The sequence below is a fragment of the Strigops habroptila genome, chromosome W (assembly GCF_004027225.2).
Source record: "Strigops habroptila isolate Jane chromosome W, bStrHab1.2.pri, whole genome shotgun sequence".
Lineage (NCBI taxonomy): Eukaryota > Metazoa > Chordata > Aves > Psittaciformes > Psittacidae > Strigops > Strigops habroptila.
This window is the reverse complement of record NC_044301.2, coordinates 1724938-1740395: the sequence shown is the minus strand read 5'-3', so window position 1 is coordinate 1740395 and position 15458 is coordinate 1724938. Positions and strand designations below refer to the sequence as shown.

The 15458-nt window shown below is 47.3% G+C and overlaps 1 pseudogene; it reads left to right on the top strand.

The window, feature by feature from the left end:
• Nucleotides 1-15240, top strand: part of LOC115619223 — a 45124-nt pseudogene extending 29884 nt beyond the window's left edge.
• Nucleotides 15241-15458: the final 218 nt, after the last annotated feature.

Here is a 15458-nt window from a genome sequence, read left to right as displayed (position 1 = left end):
GCTCCTTTGTGGTGCTAAGACTTCTGGGTCCATCCAGCAATTCTGTATGTGCAGTGAGCAGCCTGAATTCTAAGTGGGAGAATGTCTGTCCATTCTTGGCATGGGAGAGTTATGAGAGGTCAGAGAGCTGATGTTCTCAAATGGCACTGGCCAGTGCCCACACTACCAAATAATCACTTTGGCAGCCAACAAGTTGTGCTCTACTTCTGCTAGGCAGCTACAATTATAAATACTGCTGCACTTAAAGGGGCTTTCTTGTGGTCAGGAGTCAGTTGTGAAACACTAAAACTACGCCTTGAAACATGTTTGCTGAAGTTTTAACAGAGTTCTTAGCTCACACCGAGCAACTAAACATCACAATGGCAGAATCCCTGTGCTAATGCTCTAATTTTTGCTATCTCTTACCCTGACACAAGTATCACAGTGAAAGAGTTTTGCAAAACCTTTGGTACAGTTACAGCATGGGAAGGAAATTCACACCCAAGTACAATAAGAAAAGTAGTTCCTGTTCTTAGATTTATGTATGAATTTTAAAATGCAAAATCTGTTGCATAGTATTTGTACATAAATATACCAGTTTTTACTGAGGAGGAAAAAACCTCCAAGTCAGATAATTCAGCATCCACCAGCATTTCTATCCTTCTGTTCAGGAGAGGAAGTGAACAGTTTTGATTGCTGAATAATGCAGTTATTCACAAACAAAAAAAGGCTTGCTCATAGCCTCCTTTCGATCACACCATATCCCGTCTTTGATCATTTTATTCTCCTGGTGGAATTCCATCCTCCACACCAAGGAGGTGACATCAGATGAAATTCTACCATGTAACTGTAACTAGAATATGGGACCCAAGTCAAGTACTGTCACTAGGTTCCTCAGGTAAGTATCCTGAGGACAGATTTTCAAGTCAAAGGGGAAATAGCTGAGAGTGAAAAGCACAAGTTACAGCAGAGAAAGTCAAGAGCAGCAGAAGTTCTTTACTAGATGTTCTGAAGAGAAAGGCAAGATAAGAGAGCTCAAGGCATACCTAAAAGGAGGGGAGAGTGGGTAGACAGGAAGTCTGTGTACAAAAGGTTGCATGAGACCATGCCTTTGGAGACAAGAAAGCAAGTCAAAGTCTGCAAAGAATGTGCCTTCAGAAAAGAGAGTATATTGCTAATTACTAGTAGTCTTTAGCCCCATATGCTGTCTGTGCTTAGATGGGGACACCTACCTACCTAGTGAAACATAATGAGCACTGATGGCTTTATCATGTCTTATCAAAGCCTTAAATACTCAAGAAAACAAAATAAAATACTGCTCATCCTTTGTTTTCCAAACCAGGACAAATATCTTGAGCTGAAATAAGAAATCCTGACCAAGTTCATATGCACAGCTAGATAAACAACAGGATATAATCCTAAAAGAGGCTACCCCAGTCCCTAGGCACTCTCCAAGCTAAGCAGCAAAAGCTTCACCATCAGTCCTACTTCCCACCAGTACTCTTTTGAGACTGAATATCCCACAGCCCAGCTGAATGAAATTCAGGCTTTATTGCTCATTGTGAGACCCCACCTCTGCTTTCTTTAGCTTATCAGAAGAAGAGAATGCATGAACTACAGTCCCTGAAGACAATGATCACAATTGTCTCTGAGGAGTGGAGTGCACCCTGCAGATACTGACACTGCAGGAAAAGCAGGAAGAGGAAGTAAGAATGCTAGAGCAACAACATTTGTTAAAGATCATTTGCCATGTGAAGGAAGAAAAGAATTCTCTTCAGACTCTGATAACCTAGATAATGATGAGTCAAATGTTTCCCAACTGCCTCTGGATGCATTTTATACATCTGATCTCTCACCTCCCAGCCTCTCGTCCTTTGGTGCCAGTAGAAGTTCTGGAGCAGGCACTAACCACTTGGCACGGTTGTGCTGCTGGATCTTGGCTGGCTCTGGAGAATATCCTGTTCCCTTGGGACAGGCTGTGCTGCCACTGTCAGAAGTCTTTATTTGCATCTGTTGCCCCAACTCACTCTTCCAGGGTCACACCTGAAGGGAGAAGGAAATCAGTATCTTCCTGGTACTAATGTTTTAAGTTCTTATGTAAAAATAAGTAAGTCCACTCTTACAACACTGTACCCTTAGCATCCTTAAATCTGTATCATTCATCTTCCTACCAGTGCAGTCACACTGATACCTATAGGCTAGACTAGTTAAGTCCTTACAGTTTAAATTTCTGCTTTATATGGTTCTTGGACAGTTTCAGCTACTCAGGCTGAAACGACACTACTGTTGAAGAGCAATAAGAGCAGAGCTGCTGCACAAGGAAGGACAAGCCAGGAGCTGAGGGTAACTGCAGCACAGCCAAAGCATGGTCTTACAGCACCAAACAAGGTGCTGGTAGCAGTTGTTCTCAGCAGTTCCAGATGAGGCAGTTAAGCCCAGGGTCCATCTGTGGTTGGTGGGGGAAGGTAGCAGCAGGAGATACGGCCAGAGTCAGGACTGGAGACAAAACTGCAACAGACATCCAAAAGGATCCATCCAGGAGAAGAGCTACCTATGACATCAGGCCAAGGTCCAGTTAGGATACAGAGACAGGACTGGAGGCAGATACACCTACAGCACAGCTCAACAGAGACCAACAGCCTCAGTTTAACAGAGCTCCTTGGCTGTGGGCAGATGGTGGGTGGGTGGGTGGAGGGTCCAGCTGAGGCTGATCAGGACAATTAAGGTTCTCAGGGCCCTGACAGCTACTGTAGCTAATTCAGGAAGCATCAAAGAAGTGTTGGTTGGAAGGAGCATCTAGAGTCTCCAGCCCAACCTCCCCCACCAAGCAGAACTATCACCTACATTACATCAGCTCAGCCATGAGCTTGTCTGGCTTGTCTTTTATGACATACTTAAACTGTGTCATAAGTTTTTGTCAAATGAGAAAATATAACTTTGAGCTTATTCACATTTATAACTTCAATGTTATAACTAGTGCAGTGTCATATTTCTGCAACACTTATGAGTAGGCTGAATGGCCAATTTTAGAGATAAAAACAGGAATCCAAGACCATGAAAACTGTTTTTCAGATGTGAGAAATTGTACCCTGTAGCACAACTGGAGTACCCAGGAGTTTAGCTGTAGGTACTTTGTAATTTATTTTCTGTTGTCTAGCTATTTAACATCATCCTGATTCATTAAACACCATAAACTGAGCTCCCCGATGTTGAGCACTGACTTGCTGTATTTCTATCAGCAAGGCTATTTTCAGTCATATGGAGGGAAGGTCTTATGAGCAGCCCTGAAGCACTTTTCGATTTGTTAGGCAAATGAGTGATGAGGCCCTCAGTGGCATGGTTTCGTGGTGGTCTTGGTGGGGTAATGGTTGGACTTGATGATCTTAAAGGTCTTTTCCAACCCAGTTGATTCTATGATCCTCCCAGGATGGTGATCCTCCACTTGCCTGAGCAGCCTGTTCCATATTTGTACCATCTTCCTGGTGGAAAATCAGCAAGAGGAAGAAACAAATTGTCCTTGTCACACAGCAATTCCGCTGTAGTCAGAGGTGTGATAAGAGCAGGAGCAACTACCTGAACTTCCTTTCATCCCCTAGTTTAAATACTAAGTTTAAGTGGTAAAGGTGAAGAACAAGCTTCAGGACAGACTAGATAGGCTCCTTATTCACCTAGCTAGCACTTGGTGAATGTTAGAGGCTTTGGTTTCACTAGCAAGATCCAAACGCTCATGAATATGTCTTCCATTTGCAGTCCTAGACCTAGCCAGTTCCACTTGGTAGTACTCCCAGGCTTCAGTGCTTCATCGAGCCATAGAGAACCTTCTCTGAAAGGAGCAACCGAGAACTTACACAAAGTTACGCTTGCCTTCCCTAAGAATAGAGGCCAGAATCCAAATTCTAGTTTGGGCTATTTAAGTTTTGCAATTTGGGTGGAGGAGGTTCGTGGAGATTAATGGCATGGACTCAGAGCATCTTCATGCAGCGAATCACTTTATTGCCTATTGCTCTAGCTTTTATACCATTCTAGCAAAAGATATTTTTAGCCTATTGTTCTACCTTTTATACCAAGCTACTTTTAGCACATCATGTTTAGTTCCTGGCTTACAGTTTTGTTTTTTCCAACATTCTTTGTCATTTCACAAACAGTCCCAGAATAACCAGTTCCTTGTCTTTCTGTTCTCCTACTCCTGTCCAGATGGGTTGCTCTGATTAATCACAGTGTACTTTGCTTCTTAGAATCATAGAATCATAGAATCATAGAATAGTAAGGGTTGGAAAGGACCTTAAGATCATCTAGTTCCAACCCACCTGCCATGGGCAGGGACACCTCACACTAAACCATGTGGTTCAAGGCTCTGTCCAACCTGGCCTTGAACACCACCAGGGATGGAGCATCCACAACCTCCCTGGGCAACCCATTCCAGTGCTTCACCACCCTCACAGTAAAGAACTTCTTCCTTATATCTAATCTAAACTTCCCCTATTTAAGTTTGAACCCATTACCCCTTGTCCTACCACTACAGTCCCTAATGAAGAGTCCCTCCCCAGCATCCTTGTAGGCCCCTTCAGATAGTGGAAGGCTGCTAGGAGGTCTCCACGCAGCCTTCTCTTCTCCAGGCTGAACAGCCCCAACTCTCTCAGCCTGTCTTCATACGGGAGGTGCTCCAGCCCCCTGATCGTCCTCGTGGCCCTCCTCTGGACACGCTCCAACAGCTCCATGTCCTTTTTATGTTGAGGACACCAGAAATGTACGCAGTACTCCAAGTGAGGTCTCACGAGAGCAGAGTAGAGGGTCAGGATCACCTCCTTTGACCTGCTGGTCATGCTTCTTTTGATGCAGCCCAGGATATGGTTGGCTTTCTGGGCTGCGAGCACACATTGCCGGCTCATGTTAAGCTTCTCGTCAACCAACACCCCCAAGTCCTTCTCTGCAGGGCTGCTCTGAATCTCTTCTCTGCCCAACCTGTAGCTGTGCCTGGGATTGCCCTGACCCAGGTGTAGGACCTTGCACTTGGCTTGGTTAAACTTCATAAGGTTGGCATCGGCCCACCTCACAAGCGTGTCAAGGTCCCTCTGGATGGCATCCCTTCCCTCCAGCGTATCAACCGAACCACACAGCTTGGTGTCGTCGGCAAACTTGCTGAGGGCGCTCTCAATCCCACTGTCCATATCGCTGACAAAGATGTTGAACAGGACCGGTCCCAACACCGATCCCTGAGGGACACCACTCGTTACAGGTTTCCAACTGGACATCGAGCCATTTACCACAATTCTTTGCATGCGGCCATCCAGCCAGTTCTTTATCCACCAAGTGGTCCATCTATCAAATTGATGTCTCTCCAATTTAGAGACAGGGATGCCGTGCGGGACAGTGTCGAACGCTTTGCACAAGTCCAGGTAGATGACGTCAGCTGCTCTACCCCTGTCCATCAGTTCCGTGGCTCCATCATAGAAGGCCACCAAATTGGTCAGGCAGGATTTCCCCTTAGTGAAGCCATGTTGGCTGTCACCAACCACCTCATTGTTTTTCATGTGCCCTCGCATGTTTTCCAGGAGAAACTGTTCCAAGATTTTGCCAGGCACAGAGGTGAGACTGACTGGTCTGTAGTTCCCTGGGTCTTCCATCTTCCCCTTCTTGAAAATGGGGGTTATATTACCCTTCTTCCAGTCATCAGGAACTTCACCTGACTGCCAGGATTTTTCAAATATGATGGACAGTGGTTTAGCAACTTCATTCGCCAGCTCCTTCAGGACCCGTGGATGGATTTCATTGGGTCCCATGGACTTGTGCACATTCAGGTTCTTAAGATGGTCTCGAAACTGACCCTCTCCTACAGTGGGCCTAAGGTCTTCATTTTCACAGTCCCTTCATTTGCTTTCCAAGACTTTCGTGGTGTGGTCAGAACATTTGCTGGTGAAGACTGAGGCAAAGAAGTCATTAAAAACCTCAGCCTTCTCCAAATCCATGGTAGCCAGTTCTCCTGATAGCTTCCGGAGAGGGCCCACATTGTCCCTAGTCTGTCTTTTATTTGCTACGTATCTATAGAATCCTTTCCTGTTATCTGTTACATCCCTTGCCAAACTTAATTCTAGCTGGGCCTTAGCTTTCCTAACCTGGTCCCTAGCTTCCCGGGCAATGCTCCTATATTCTTCCCAGGCTGCCTGTCCTCACTTCCACCTTCTATAAGCTTCTTTTTTCCCTCTAAGTTTCCTCAGCAGCTCCTTGTCCATCCATGGAGGTCTCCTGGCCCTCCTGCTGCACTTTCTTCTAGTCGGGATGCAACACTCCTGAGCACGTAGCAGGTGATCCTTGAATATCGACCAGCAGTCTTGGGCCCCCCTGCCCTCTAGGACTTTATCCCATGAAACCTTACTAAGGAGTTTCCTGAAGAGGCCAAAGTCTGCTTTCTTGAAGTCCAGGGCAGTGAGCTTGCTGCATGCTCTTCTCACTGTCCTGAGGATCTCAAACTCAACCATCTCGTGATCACTAGAGCCAAGGCTGCCCTGGAGCGTCACATTTCCAACCAGTCCCTCCCTGTTGGTGAGCATGAGGTCAAGCATGGCACCTCTCCTTGTCGGCTCCTCTATTGCTTCAAAGAGGAAGTTGTCTTCCACACAATCGAATAAACTCCTGGATTGCTTGTGCCGGGCCATACTGTCCCTCCAACAGATGTTAGGATGGTTGAAGTCCCCCATGAGGACAAGGGCCTGTGAGCATGAGGCTGCTCCTCTCTGTCTGTAGAGCGCTTCATCCACAGAGTCCTCTTGATCAGGCGGCCTGTAACAGATCCCCACCGTAATGTCCCCCATTGCTGTTCTCCCTTTGATCCTGACCCACAAACACTCTGTTAACTCATCACCCGTCCCCAGACAGAGTTCCATACTCTCTAGCCTGTCACTGACATAGATAGCAATGCCCCCTCCCCGTCTGCCTGGCCTGTCTTTTCTAAACAGCCTATAACTTTTCATTCCAACACTCCAGTCATAGGAGCCATCCCACCATGTTTCTGTGATACCAATGACATCATATTCCTGTAGCCTTGCACACATCTCTAATTCCTCTTGCTTGTTCCCCATACTACGGGTGTTTGTATAGAGGCACCTTAGCCGAGCTCCAAATGAAGCCGACTCAATGGCTGGGGCAGCTGGAACATCTCTACATCGCTCCAAGCACTTATTACAGGTGCTGGCAACTGACCAGGAGTGTTGGGATGGATCAGTGCTCCCCTCCCCCAACACATCTAGTTTAAAGCTTTCTTGACCAGCCTGGCAAGCCTCCTACCTAAACAGCTCTTCCCCTTCTTTGTCAGACCAGCTCCACCAGCCTCCAGTAGATCTGGCCTCCCAAATGGAGCCCCATGTTCTAAATAGCCAAACCCCTGACTATGGCACCACCATTCTCACCATTTATTAACCTGCCAAATGCGCCTAGCTTTTTTAAGGTCCTCCCCTTTGTCCTGGAGAATCGGTGAAAAAACTATCTGAGCTCCAGAGCCCCTAACCACCTCTCCCAAGGCTCTGTAGTCCTTCTTAATGTTCTCCAGGCTACTGCTATCTATATCTCTAGCACCCACATGGACCACTAGAAGGGGGTAATAGTCAGTGGGACTTACTAGACCAGGCAGCCTCTCAGCAACATCCCTGATCTGAGCCTCTGGCAGGCAACACTCCTCCCTCGAGACTGGGTCAGGCCGACAGATGGGTGCCTCTGTGCCTTTCAAAGTAGAGTCCCCTACTACTATGACCCTCCGCTTTTTCCTAGAGGCACCAGTAGAGATCCTCAGTAGCACCCATCTGTCGGCCTGACCCAGTCTCGAGGGAGGAGTGTTGCCTGCCAGAGGCTCAGATCAGGGATGTTGCTGAGAGGCTGCCTGGTCTAGTAAGTCCCACTGACTATTACCCATTAAGAAGGACTATAGAGCCCTGGGAGAGGTGGTTAGGGGCTCTGGAGCTCAGATATAGTTTTTTCATCAATACTCCAGGTTAAAGGGGAGGACCTTAAAAAGGTTAGGCAGATTTGGCAGGTTAATAAATGGTTAGAACGGTGGTGCCATAGTCAGGGGTTTGTGTACTTAGAACATGGGACTCAATTTGGGAGGCCAGATCTACTGGAGGCTGGTGGAGCTGGTCTGACAAAGAAGGGGAAGAGCTGTTTTGGTAGGAGGCTTGCCAGGCTGGTCAAGAAAGCTTTAAACTAGATGTGTTGGGGGAGGGGAGCACTGATCCATCCCAACACTCCTGGTCAGTTGCCAGCACCTATAATAAGTGCTTGGAGTGATGTAGAGATATTTCAGCTGCACCAGCTGAAATTTAGTCGGCTTCATTTGGAGCTCAGCTCAGATGCCTCTATAAAAACGCCCGTAGTATGGGGAATAAACAAGAGGAATTAGAGATGTGTGCAAGGCTACGGGAATATGATGTCATTGGTATCACAGAAACATGGTGGGATGGCTCCTATGACTGGAGTGTTGGAATGAAAAGTTACAGGCTGTTTAGAAAAGACAGGCCAGGCAGATGGGGAGGGGGAGTTGCTATTTATGTCAGTGATAGGCTGGAGAGTATGGAACTCTCAGGATGGGTGATGAGTCAACAGATTGTTTGTGGTTCAGGGTCAAAGGGAGAACAGCGATGGGGGACATTACTGTGGGGATCTGTTACAGGCTGCCTAATCAAAAGGACTCTGTGGATGAAGCGCTCTACAGATAGGAGAAGCCTCATGCTCGCAGGCCCTTGTCATCATGGGGCACTTCAACCATCCTGATATCTGTTGGAGGGAAAGTATGGCCTGGCACAAGCAATCCAGGAGGTTCCTCGATTGTGTGGAAGACAACTTCCTCTTTGAAGTAATAGAGGAGCCGACAAGGAGAGGTGCCATGCTTGACCTCATGCTCACCAACAGGGAAGGACTGGTTGGAAATGTAACACTCTAGGGCAGCCTTGGCTGTAGTGATCACAAGATGGTCAAGTTCGAAATCCTCAGGACAGTGAGAAGAGCATGCAGCAAGCTCACTGCCCTGGACTTCAGGAGAGCAGACTTTGGCCTCTTCAGGAACCTGCTCAATAAGGTTTCATAGGATAAAGCCCTAGAGGGCAGGGGGCCCAAGACTGCTGGTTGATATTCAAGGATCACCTGCTCCAAGCTCAGGAGTGTTGCATCCCAACTAGAAGGAAGTGTGGCAGGAGGGCCAGGAGACCTCCATGGATGGATAAGGAGCTGCTGGGGAAACTTAGAGCAGCAACAGGAGTCAGTGAGGACTCCTCCACAAGACAGGGTGCCCAGGGGAGGAACTGCTGCAGTCACTGAGCGAAATCAGCCACACAAGTCTGAGACCTCAACTAGCTCAGCTGCTGCTACTCTGGGGCATGATGGTGCACTGTTGTTTTGCTAGTTGACTGGGGTAATAGAAAAGACACAGACACCAATGGAAAGAATGATCTTATTTTACTATTAATATTAAGGTAATGTAGAAATAAAATGATACATTAGTCCTAGAGGGCAGGGGGGCCCAAGACTGCTGGTCGATATTCAAGGATCACCTGCTACGTGCTCAGGAGTGTTGCATCCCAACTAGAAGAAAGTGCAGCAGGAGGGCCAGGAGACCTCCATGGATGGACAAGGAGCTGCTGAGGAAACTTAGAGGGAAAAAAGAAGCTTATAGAAGGTGGAAGCAAGGACAGGCGGCCTGGGAAGAATATAGGAGCATTGCCTGGGAAGCTAGGGACCAGGTTAGGAAAGCTAAGGCCCAGCTAGAATTAAGTTTGGCAAGGGATGTAACAGATAACAGGAAAGGATTCTATAGATACGTAGCAAATAAAAGACAGACTAGGGACAACGTAGGCCCCCTCCGGAAGCTATCAGGAGAACTGGCTACCATGGATTTGGAGAAGGCTGAGGTTTTTAATGACTTCTTTGCCTCAGTCTTCACCAGCAAATGTTCTGACCACACCACGAAAGTCTTGGAAAGCAAATGCAGGGACTGTGAAAATGAAGACCTTAGGCCCACTGTAGGAGAGGATCAGGTTCGAGACCATCTTAAGAACCTGAATGTGCACAAGTCCATGGGACCCAATGAAATCCATCCACGGGTCCTGAAGGAGCTGGCGAATGAAGTTGCTAAACCACTGTCCATCATATTTGAAAAATCCTGGCAGTCAGGTGAAGTTCCTGATGACTGGAAGAAGGGTAATATAACCCCATTTTCAAGAAGGGGAAGGTGGAAGACCTGGGAAACTACAGACCAGTCAGTCTCACCTCTGTGCCTGGCAAAATCTTGGAACAGTTTCTCCTGGAAAACATGCGAGGGCACATGAAAAACAACGAGGTGGTTGGTGACAGCCAACATGGCTTCACTAAGGGGAAATCCTGCCTGACCAATTTGGTGGCCTTCTATGATGGAGCCACGGAACTGATGGACAGGGGCAGAGCAGTTGACGTCATCTACCTGGACTTGTGCAAAGCGTTCAACACTGTCCCACACGGCATCCCTGTCTCTAAATTGGAGAGACATCAATTTGATAGATGGACCACTCGGTGGATAAAAACTGGCTGGATGGCCGCATGCAAAGAGTTGTGGTTAACGGCTCGATGTCCAGTTGGAAACCTGTAACGAGTGGTGTCCCTCAGGGATCGGTGTTGGGACCGGTCCTGTTCAACATCTTTGTTGGTGACATGGACAGTGGGATTGAGTGCGCCCTCAGCGAGTTTGCCAACGACACCAAGCTGTGTGGTTCGGTTGATACGCTGGAGGGAAGGGATGCCATCCAGAGGGACCTTGACACGCTTGTGAGGTGGGCCAATGCCAACCTTATGAAGTTTAACCAAGCCAAGTGTAAGGCCCTATACCTGGGTCAGGGCAATCCCAGGCACAGCTACAGGTTGGGCAGAGAAGAGATTCAGAGCAGCCCTGTGGAGAAGGACTTGGGGGTGTTGGTTGACGAGAAGCTTACCATGAGCCGGCAGTGTGCGCTTGCAGCCCAGAAAGCCAACCATATCCTGGGCTGCATCAAAAGAAGCATGACCAGCAGGTCAAAGGAGGTGATCCTGACCCTCTACTCTGCTCTCGTGAGACCTCACTTGGAGTGCTGTGTACAGTTCTGGTGTCCTCAACATAAAAAGGACATGGAGCTGTTGGAACAAGTCCAGAGGAGGGCCATGAGGATGATAAGAGGGATGGAGCACCTCCTGTATGAAGACAGGCTGAGAAAGTTGGGGCTGTTCAGGCTGGAGAAGATAAGGTTGCGTGGAGACCTCCTAGCAGCCTTCCAGTATCCGAAGGGGGTCTACAAGGATGCTGGGGAGGGACTCTTCCTTAGGGACTGTAGTGGTAGGACAAGGGGTAATGGGTTCAAACTTAAACAGGGGAAGTTTAGATTAGATATAAGGAAGAAGTTCTTTACAGTGAGGGTGGCGAAGCACTGGAATGGGTTGCCCAGGGAGGTTGTGGATGCTCCATCCCTGGCGGTGTTCAAGGCCAGTTTGGACAGAGCCTTGGGTGACATGGTTTAGTGCGAGGTGTCCCTGCCCATGGCAGGGGGGTTGGAACTAGATGATCTTAAGGTCCTTTCCAACCCTTACTATTCTGATTCTATGATTTAGTAAAACAATTAGCTTGCTATGCTCCACGTTTAAGCAACAAACAAAATAAGCAAGGTAATGCACCTAATCGTTACTACAAGAGAAAGAGAATAGTGATTAAGATACATCACCAATTGCCTAAATATGTTACCATCATCCAGATCCGCAGTCGCTGGGGAGCCCCTGTTGCAGAGAGGATTTGGAGAACCTTTCCCAGCAATTGGGAAGTTCTACGCGGTGTGTCCACTCATAGATGAGGTCTCCAAAGTTGCTGCAAGAGGGTCCAGCTTTTTATAGACCTAAATTAGCAAGTCAGGGTAACTTGCATATCCTTTTGTGTGGAAACATCTGGTGGTACACATCCCCCGACCAACCAAAACCAGGGCTTGGCCAGAGCCCGGGGCACAGTTGATAGGGTTTCCTAGGATACTTTGCAGATAATTACACAAGATTCTGGCAGAAGTATCCGTTGTGGTGTTAAGACAGCATAAGCGGTTTGTTGAGTCTTTATACAAGGGTTGTCTATTTAAAACATTAGCATCAGTGATTTATCATTATGTCTTGACATATCTATTTCAAAACATTAGTATTAGCGGTTTATGGTTATGCCTTAACATATCTATTTTAAACATTAGCATCAAGATTTATCGTTATGTCTTGACATATCTATTTTAAAACATTAGCATCAGTGGTTTAGTGTTAAAACAGCTAGCATAAGTAGTTTGTTGTTATGTCTTAACATTATATCAACTAGCACAAAGGGTATTGATCACACTATGTACAGGACTCATCTATAAGCCAACTCTGGCTTGGGCCTGTTGTCCAAGCCCTAGCACTTCAACTGTAGACCGCTGTGCCATCACCACTATGCAATGTCTGTTCCTAGGTGGTAGAAACCTTGGCAACATCTGCACGGCCAAAGCATGGCCAGGGGGTTTTGCTGGGTTAATTTTAATCCATGCCAATCTGTTATTAAGCTTCATAGTGTTTGTGTGAGAGAGGAACAGGTGGCACTGCAGGAAAAATGAGGAGCAGGTGCAAAAAATAATTTACATTAATTTGTTTATCAATATAAACATGCTTTGGTTTTGTTACACAAACCCCAAAGCATTTGCCCTTCTTTGTGAGCAAAGAAGGGTGGGTTGGGAGTGACAACTGGAGGCCAAAGGGATGAGGTGTGCAGACATTATGGGTTGCCTGTCTGGGGCAATACAAGACTCAAGAGAATAAAAGTGGCTGTTTAATTTTTCCCATGTTAGGGACAAGTATGAGACCATCTCCCCAGCTACTGGTCAAGCCCTGTCACTGTGTCTCAGTCATATGAGAGCAACCTTGAGAGTGGCAGTCACTTTACAGATTTCTCTTGAGCTAGAAGCCTAGAAACTTCACTGAGATTAGCCCTAAATGGCTTAATGTTTTCTATGGCAGCTGTCCTTTTACTTCCAGCTTGGTTTCCTGGGGAAATAGGGTTGCTGCAGTCACTGTCTGGCTCTACTTTTCTCCAATAAATGCTTCCATTTCCCAACCCATGAGCCAAGCTCAGCCAAATCTGAGGGAGCGGTAGCACCTCACAGGTAGCACGTTCCTACATATTTCACAAACATAGGTAGGAGAAGAGAGACTTTGTCAGTGGCCTCAGCAATGGGAGTTTCGTTTACCTGGGAGAAACATTTTGAATGACCTAATAAGGGGGAAGGATCCAGCCAGCACTACTGCTGTGTTAGCTCTGTGTGGGATCCCCATCTCCAAAAGGCAGACATCTGTATGCAAACATCTGGAGTTACATGGGCAGACTTGATCTGGTTCTGCTGCTTATGGGAGTTACTTGTTACCTGCAGACAGGGAAGCAATCCAGTCTGCCCAAGTTCTTTCTCAGCTACCTCCAGAAGCAGTATGGAGATGCTGCTGCCATGGAATGGTCTTACACCCCCTTCGAGAACATGCGGCTCTGTCGATCAAACCATGTCCTGAGCTCATCCTATGCTGTACTCATCAGGCAGGTAGGCAACCCACAGCCCAGTGCTGCTCTGCCCAGACAGCCCTGGTGGCACAGGCAGCGGGCAAGGGCAGTGTTCACTGCAAAGCAGCTTCACCTCTCATTCCTCCCCCTGGGAAGCTGCGCCTTCTCATGAGGGTAAAAGCAAACACTGACACACACTAGAGAATGGAATCCTGTCCATGCAAGACACAGCAGGCTCTCACTGCTCCCAACAGAGCTTCTAGAAGACCCCATTTCTTTCACACACTTGAGTAACACCGTATCTGCTCTCTCTGATGAGAAGCTTCTGTTTACAAGATTTACATACCTGCCTCTTTCTCTCAGAAGGTCTTTCCTGAAACAGCTCACGGTTTGTTCCTGTGTGGTGTCTGTGAAGATCAGGACATGGTCGCTGAACTGCAGCACCATGCAGGCCCTGGCAGCCTCCCTCCCTGCTCCCAGCACCATGTCAGAGCTGGAGAGCTCTAGCTACATGGCCACATCCTTCCGACTCCTGTAACACAAAGACATGTAGCCTCCCCAGGTCCTCTTACACTTGCCCTACTCACATCTTGCTTGGATATGGAAAAGTGGCTGGGACTAAGTGCCACCCCCTGGGCAGGGAGGCTACTGCTGTGCAGGGGATGTCCAGGGTGTGCATCTGCACCTGAGGGTTTAACAGCTGAAGCAGTTTTTCAACAAGAAGCCACTGTAACCAACCACCCTGCTAGCCACTGGTGCTTGCTTAATTATTTGTAAATTGACAAAAGCCACTCAGATACAAGTTGCTTTAGAAGGGAGCACAGTCCTTTTACAGTTTTGGTTCCCTCTTGAAGGCAGTCCAAGGAACAGATGGGGCAGTTACTGATCTGTGAACCTTCCCTGTTTCACAGGTGGGTGAAGAACAGTACCACAGCCAGAATCAGCTCATTTCCAACCTGCAGAAGGAGCTGGCTGCCTGCAACAGCTCAAACAGCGGATCCTTGACCAGCAAGCAGTTCAGGCAAGAGCCCGACTGGTGCCCATGAGCTCTGCCCAAGTCTGGCACATGTCAGAGCTCATGACACTGATTCTGTCTGCTCTCCTTACCTGCCAGTGCAACCAGGGGGAGTTTTTTTTCTCACCTTTAAATTCCTCTGTACAGCACGGCTCTGAGGGAAGCTTTTCCCCTGAAAAGGAAAGACTCAATCCAAGAACTGGTCGATGCAAGCAGGTACAAGTTGGAAGCATTGAAGACCTCATTGACTACATATCCTTATTCAAAGAGGTAAGTTGATGTTAAATTTTCCTTTTGATTCAGATTAAGCCTAATTTAGGGATTAAATTTGTTTTATCAGATTAACCATGTTAATTACACTAACAAGGTTGCAGTGCCCACCAGAAGCTCTAACACTTGAAGGCCATCTGAAGACAACAGCAATGCAAGCTTGTGCCTTTTCTGTGATAGGAGTTTTTCTATATTATTTCTCTTTATTTTCACTTTTCACATGAAAATTCCATTTCTGGGAGGGCTGAGCTATTTTAATACACACTGGGGGACTGCTCCTATCCAGACTGGAACACATGTTGAGTGCTAACACACCTGTAACTTCTTTCAGGATGAGGAGGGGAATGCTGAACCTTTTGTTGCCAAGCTCAGGAGCCAGTATGTCAGGGAGAAGCAGGAGTATCTGAGACAAATGAAAAACGAGCTGGGAAATTTAATGTAAGTGTGGAGGGAAGGGGCTGATGGGGACAGCAGATCAGGGCAGCATGCACAGAGGGAACCCTGGCTGTGAATATTGCATTAAATACCAAAACTTGGCCGAGCCCTGCTCTACAGAACACTGCACAGCAGCAGTTCCTGACCCAAAGGACTTGGATATGGCAGGCAGCAAGTAGAGACAAGGGGTTGTACCAGTAATCCCCTTCAGCACCTGAAGTCTCA